General features: G+C 51.1%; 1 long non-coding RNA gene across 1 annotated transcript in view; it reads right to left on the reverse strand.

Moving 5' to 3' along the window:
• LOC135575760 (uncharacterized) overlaps positions 1-2829 on the reverse strand; it is a 65036-nt gene extending 62207 nt beyond the window's left edge. Inside the window, exon 1 of the long non-coding RNA XR_010467008.1 lies at positions 2697-2829. This is a non-coding gene — a long non-coding RNA (uncharacterized LOC135575760). The remainder of the gene's footprint in view (positions 1-2696) is intronic.
• Positions 2830-7358: the final 4529 nt, after the last annotated feature.

Consider the following 7358-nt stretch of genomic DNA (forward strand, 5'->3'; position numbering starts at 1 on the left):
AGCGAGCCAAAGCACCCCTGCAAAGGTGGGCAGACATGGCTGACTCATGGGCTGAGCACATCCCTTCAGAAAGCCTTGAGAAACAGTGGGAAAAAACTACGTGAAATAAAGGCCAAGGGTTAGCTTCAGATTTAGCTACTTTTAAAGGTCTCTCAAGCACAATTAATACCTGTACTGGGCCCCTAACCTCCAGAAGCCACTCCTGCAGTGTTTACATCCATGCCATAAGGAAGTATTTGCATCCCTGAGTCAGCAGAAAGCACTTGGTCTCCTCTCAGGGCAAAGGGGCAATTGAACTAGATGAACCCAGGCAGGGACACAGCCCCAGCATGGCACTCACTGTCTGAAGTTAGTCAGTGCTTGAGCCAAACAGACCAGCCCAGGTCTTCCTTGTACAAAATCCCCGTCTCCACCAGCATTCAGGACTGGGATGTCCCTGGGTCCCCCCACACCTCCCCAAGCACCGACAGAACTTCAGCACTGTGTTACCAGCAAAAAGCAGCCATGGATTAAAACATCCCCGTGAGGATTAAGGAAAACTGTTGCAGGCTAACAGCATTTGGGCTGGATTTTTGAAACCATTTTTTTTCTACCCTGGGAAAGACACCATGTCATTTTTCATTTGAGGCACAGTAATGGGCAAATAGGATTTCTCTGGAATAAGCAGACTAAGAACAACTCCAGAAAGAGTGGTAACACCACATAGTCAGAAGGAAAAAGCCCATGGGCAAGGCAAGCTTGGCTTAGCTGCCCCAGCCATCGTTACACTGGGCTCGGCTGCTACTCCCACAGCCCATCGATCTCATGTCCATGCCAAAAGCTGTCCCTGGGACGTGTCCATGCCCGAACTTCATCCTCCCATCAGCTAACGATGCACAGGCAAACCATATTACTGGTATGCTGTCATCTCCATCCCACCAACAGCTCCTGTGCAAAGAACTGACATGTCTCCAAGAAACTCCACCATCCAGATCGTAATGAAAGATGTGTTTGTTTGCGTCCCATTCAACTCCCTGTTTGTCCTCTCTGAAAACCACAGTGTAATTCAGCTCCAGGGCAGGCTCCAGCATGGCAACAGCACAAGAACAGCGTGGGGGGTGCCCAAGACCCCCCTTCCCTCACTCCCTCTCCCTTTAAAAACACAACTCCAGGGTGAGGCGACTGAACTGATTTTTTTATATTATTATTACTTCCTCCCCAGGCAAACAAAGCCTGTGCACAAACCAGTCTGACTCCAGCTGGATTTGGTGCTTCCCAAAGGAACTGGAGAAACCGGTTGGTGATGGGGTAACCTCTCCACAACCCCCATAGTTCTGGATGGGCACCTGTTCTGGCTCCCTGCACCCACAGATGTGACAGTGGCACCCATGCTGCTTCATCCACCCCTTCTGTATCTTTCTCTCTCCTTTCAATAGGGAATTTCAGCAGGTTTCCACGCAGGGCGATATTGCCCTCACCACTGTATGTAGCAGCAGGGATCTCCTCCAAGCTTGGCCCACAGCCCCTCTCCCTCAGCTCATTTCAAGTGGGATAAACACATCTATCATAGGAGTAGTCAGAACCGAGCAGGCTTCAGGCTCCCACCCAGAGAAGAGCCCACGGGGCTAATGGAGGCATCAGGAAGGTTACTGGCAGATCCTTCCAGTAGACTAGACACACAAGTAGATCCTCACTACATGCACAAGATGTTCCACACATCCCAGCTCAGCATTTCAAACCACATGGCTGCAGACCCACAGCTCACACACCCCGGGAGCTGTACGGCCAGCACAGCCCCACTCCAGCAGGAGACATGACCTCCATGGTGCGTTTTTCAACCCAGAGCTCATCACCGCCTCATCCAGCCTCCTCCACTAGTCTTGTTCTGACATATATGTGAGCAATAGCATGAAAAAACACTCCAGTGAGACTCCGCCAGCCAGAGGAAGCTCCTCCATGCCCCAGTTCACCCCTGCAATGGAGGGGACATAGCAGCAAAAGCCGCATTGCCGCAACCCACAGTAATTAGTCCACATTGCACAGCCCATGCTCTTCAGCAAGAGCACAAAACATACACCCAGAAGCAACCTTGAAGCTTTTACCGAACATCTTCACCGTTACCCCAAAACACCCAAGACGTGACTCTCCCAAAACCAACCAACATCTCACCCCTGCCGCCCTGCAATGGCCTCTGAGCCCCAGGAGATGCCCCTGGTTTTCAGAGGAGCCAGGATGAGGCAAAGCAGCTGAGTCAGCACCCAGCCTAGGCGAGGGAGCGCTGAGTCAGCTCTGCTGCGGCACAAGCCGCGCTCCTCTCCCTCGCCCCGGGGGGCACACGGCACTGGAGCCCCCAAACCCAGGGGCAGCCCAGTGCTGGCCACAGCTCAGGGGTCACACAGACACCCCAGAAGTCAGTTTATGCAGCCAGCTCCAAACAGACTTTATCCCTGACAGAACAGTTTGGCCAAGAAACCAACTAGAAATGTGGTTTTTCCAAATTATTCTGCATTCCAGTGTCATTATGAAACACGAGTTTGGATACCAGTTGAAGATGATATTATTATTATATAAGTACATAAGAATAACAAGGATCCCCAGCCTGCAGACACTCACAAAACCAGAGGCCTCTGTCACTCAGGGGCGCCCAGCAGAAATAATCCCTCGCCCAGGGTGGACAAGGGCTCACTCAAGGAAATTTCCAGAAGAAAATCACTCACCAAGGAGCAGGTGAGGGCTCCCAGTCCCGGGGAGTCTCCTCAGACGGTCCCTGAGCTCGGGGGGCTCCCAGCAGACACCCCAAGGGGTCTCGGTGGGACCTGTGTCACAGACCGGTCTGACCGGGCTGGGGCCAGCACCAGCCGGGCCGGGAGCTTCTCCGGGCACCTCATTGGCTGAGGCCCCTGTCTGTTAACCGCCTTCCCGCCCCCCAGCCCGGGGTGACCGTGAGGAGTCACCGCGCCTCGGGGTGGGGGACGGGGGGGGGTTGGCACCTGCGGACACGACAGTGGGGACAAAAGGTGCTGAAGAACCATGAGCTGCCCTATTGACAGCTCCGGATCTCACCGGGGGAGGGTGGTGCCACTGCCAGGTCACTCCATGCCAGGAGCAAGGGGTCTCCTCCAAAGCTGAGCCACTCACAGCAATAGGCACTGTCAGCAGCACACAGCAAGGCTGGGAAGCAGAGCTGTGATCAGGTTATAGAGCACCTGTGTCCTACAGCAGCCTGACCCCGTGCTCTGCAGTCACCTCTGGTGCTCTTCTGATTCTGTTTCATGGCCACCAACAGGCACATCAACCATCCCAGGAATGGCCTGGCTCTTGGAAACCTCTCCTACGAGCTGGGCCTCTCTGAGGCTTTGCAAAGCCCTATGCATGCAAAGGCTGATTGCATAGCTTCCTCCAGATTATTATATTTGGAAGTTCTGCATCTCAGCCAGAGCAAGGCCAGCTGATCCTCACTGAAAGGAGGATCAAAGTCAGCCAAAGAGAGGGCCGGCCCCTGCAGCAGGAAGGGGAATCGCTTCTGTCAAGCTGGAAAGGAGAAACTTGATTTCTCCTCCCTCAGCCCAGCAGCTCCATTCCTCCAGGCCTGAATCTTGCTGCTGTCAAGACATTTTTGCGTGTTGTTTTGGCTCTGTATTGCTTCTAACCTCTCTCAGAGACTTGGATGCTTCCCTCCTGATGTTCTTCCATTGTACGTAACAACCAATTTGGTTTTAAATTTGATACCTCCTGGAACAGCTGGTCCCAATATTGCTACAACCAGCAACTCTGACAAGCATCACTAAGAGACTTTTCCAGTTCCAGAAATAAGTATCATATAATTAAGTTCATTATGAGGAGGAGGGCTCCTATCTCCTTCTGAGGTGTTGCGCCATGTCAGCTGGTCAGGTTTGGAGCTCATACAAGTCCTGTCGCACTTCAAAGGCAAGGGAGGCAGGGAACACCTGCCACGTTGCGCCACGGCTGGTCCCTGGGTGCAGCCTCCTCCCCAACCCGCGAGCACTCCTGGGTGTCAGAGGAGCTTGATGCAAGAGCCAGATCACCTCTCCTGCCTTCTGCCAGGGTGACTCACTCCAAACCACATCTTTCCCCTTCCCATTTCAAGCAACACAGGACCAAGCAGGTCTCTGTCTTCACTGAAGAAGACACTGATGCTGGTGGTGAAGGTGCCAACAGCGTGGCTACTGTTTTGCTTGAGCGTGGCCACAGTGTCCTTCCCACACAGCCCACGTGTGTCCTTAGAGTAGTGAGAAGCTGCTGCACAGAGGACCAGACCAAAATGCGCCCAAACACAGCAGATAAATCAGGGCAGCTCCCTCCCCTGTGGAGCACAGGCTGAGCTGTGCTGATGATAAGGTGCTTCTCTCTTATCAGGAAAAAACAGCAGCAGAGGCTTGGTGCTAAAGCAATATCTGATGCTTCCCAGCATAGGAACTGGGATCATCAGCAGGAGTGTAGCAGCGGAGCTGGGAGAAGGTGGCAGCAACAGAAACTACCTTGATGAAAAGCTGCCTATGAATGTCTCTGATGTTACTGTCCAGCTGTCCTGAGGTTGGGATGGGACATCACCTGGTGGGACAGGCTGTGGGACACACATCTCCCTGCAGTGGGGCCATGGCTCATAGGAAAGAGACAAAGCATTCCAGCAGTGCTTGGAGAAAAATGGTCTGTTCTTCCTGAATGGGAAGCAAACAGGTGTTTTATCAAGATCTGCTGGTCTGGCTGTAGGCAAACCAAGCACAGCGATCTCACTCCCCTCCACACCGAGCGCTGAGATCATGGTGTTTGGAGAAGAGATGTTCCTCTCTCTCCACAGGATGAAAGAAGGCAGACTTTCCCTGCAGGCAGGCAGCATCTGATAGACCTCAAACAGACCCATGGAGACACTCACACGAGTTTCTCAACCTACCTATTAGTGAGCTCTGCATGGCTTTTACCTAGGAGGCGACTTAGTTCATCAGTGGGCTTGTTACTGAAGCTTTATGGAAAAATCAGAGAAATAGAAGGTTACCATGGAAAGTGTTTTCACTAACAAGCCAAACCACACACTTGCCAGAGTTCAGATGCAGAAACACGGCAGATGCCTTGTGCCTATTTATGGGTGGTGTTGCCCAACTGAAGGGAGCTCTAACAAAGGCAATTCAAGTTCATTAGTTCTGCTTTCTTAGGAATAGATAAGTCAGTCTGTTGCTTTTAAGAGGAATTAAATTATGTTAATTGTACATCAAGAGGAAGCCCTTCATCTTCAGAGAGCTGCAGTGGTAAGAAAAGCAATGCTTTGCAAGCACCTGCTCCACCTCTGTCCTGAGTCATCTTCAACCAAGATTTTTCATTAGGTGGCAAAAAGCATGTCCTCACGTAATGCTGCATCAATATGTCATTTGCTTCTCATTATAGAGCGGAGTCAGCACATGAGAGCTAGGACAGTAATTTTTAATCCACCCTTTCTATCCCTGATTCTGCTGACAGGTAGGTCAAGCTGTAATCATGCTTCAAAGACTTAAGGGTGAGCGTTGAGGAACTGGATTTTAGGGCAGCAGGTGGAATCCCTTCATTAACCTCCAGCTGTACAAAGCACACACACACCTACCCATTGAGAGACGTGGCACCAGGCCCCACGGCCACAAGTGAGCCCTGCAATTACCGATGACTTGCTGGGGATGATGCTCCCCAGCCAACTCGTGATGCTGCAGCGAGCAGGGCTCAAGACAGGGACAAGGGCAGCAGGGTGTGGAGAAAAAGTTGCAGAGCAAGATCTTAATGCCACTTTGATTAAAGAACTGGGTTCTGAGCAAAGTTATTGCTCATCCAGCCACTCCCTCAGACACTATGTAATTGTAGGTGTACAAGCACCATCAGTGTGATGGACGCGTAGCAACTACAGAGCACTCCAAGACCACATCTCAGCAGTTTGCTGTGGAGCTGAGGTGGAGCAAAAATCAGCAGAGCAATATTTCCTTTCCTGCCAAGGATTTCCAGGGAGCTCACAGGACCAGGCAGGGGTGAATGGGGCTGATACCAGCATAGGTGGGGGAAGGCACAGCCCTGCTCCTCCTTGGGTAGGCACTGGAGTACAGAAAGGCGCTAATTCAGTGCTTGGCTTCAAGAGTGGTTCAAAACCTATTTTTTAAAAAGTCTACAAAAAATACAAACTGCCATAAAAATCGAACTGCAGCCAAAGCTCCAACTCCATGGCCAAAGCCTCCCTGGCTGTTTGTATTTTGCTAGCGCTGTCCTCACAAATACTGGCTGAACATTTAATTCAGGCTCTTCCCCTCGCTCCTGCAGCCTCGCAGAGGAAAAGGAGAGTGGGCAGGTTGGAGACAATTCCAGGAACATGTTGTTCTTCCCTCCTCATCCTGCCAGCAGCCACTCTGTGCTGGAAAACGCTCATGAAACACAGCAGGAGAGGAGAGGTTAGGTACAGGGCTTCTGAAATGCCTCCTTGGATGTACTTGGGAGTTATCTCTGTGCTAAATCACAGGATCATTTTTTAACGCCTACAAAAGGCTGCTTTGAGATGCCTGGAAATAGAAGCAATGCTGCAGGAGAGGAGTTTGAGCAGGCTGAAGACAGAGTGAACCATTCCCCCCCCCCATCAGTCCTGGCCCATTTATTTTGAAACTCAAAGTGGGACAGGAGGAACCTTGAACCATGCAGAATAGGATGCTGGGTTTGGTGCTTTGCTTACAGGAGGCTGGAAGGCAACTGAGGCCAAAGCAGCAGATAGACGGGTGCTAAATGGGGTTCAGAGGTCTTTGCAGAAGCAGTCACAGTCTCCTGGAGCCTCTCAGGGTCATCTTAGCACAGCTAAAAGGAACTCCCCTTCTCCAACAGGCCCACAGAATGGATCTTGCTGAGAAAAGTCTACAGAAATACTTTCAGAGGGATTTTGGTCCCACTTCAGGCCAATATTTTGGTACAACTCTGTTTTTTTAACCCCAGTAAGTCTCATGGGACGTCTCTGTCCCACCCATCTCAGAACTTCCTGCATCCACCCGAGAGAACCGTCCTGAGTCACTCCAGAGACCCTCCCTGAGCCTCAGAAACAATTACATGAAGGAGATATGAGGGATGAGGCAAAAAAAAGTCACGAAGTGGAAACTTTACTTTTTACTTGAAGAACCCAATAACCTAAAATGAAAGTTAGGGTGGTAGAAAGCACCAAAGAATGAACATAGGCAAGAGTCTAAAAATGCTTGCAAAGATACCATTAAAATGATGCATTGCATGTTTTGGGGAACAACAGGACTGACCAAGGAGGGAGAGCTCCTGTACCTGCTATGGAACACAACCTGCAAAAGCGGCTCATCCTTATTAAAGTGCTTATTTTTCACAAGGTGGCCTGGTCTGTCCCCCAAGACTTGCAGGCACGA

The sequence above is a fragment of the Columba livia genome, chromosome 18 (assembly GCF_036013475.1).
Source record: "Columba livia isolate bColLiv1 breed racing homer chromosome 18, bColLiv1.pat.W.v2, whole genome shotgun sequence".
NCBI lineage: Eukaryota > Metazoa > Chordata > Aves > Columbiformes > Columbidae > Columba > Columba livia.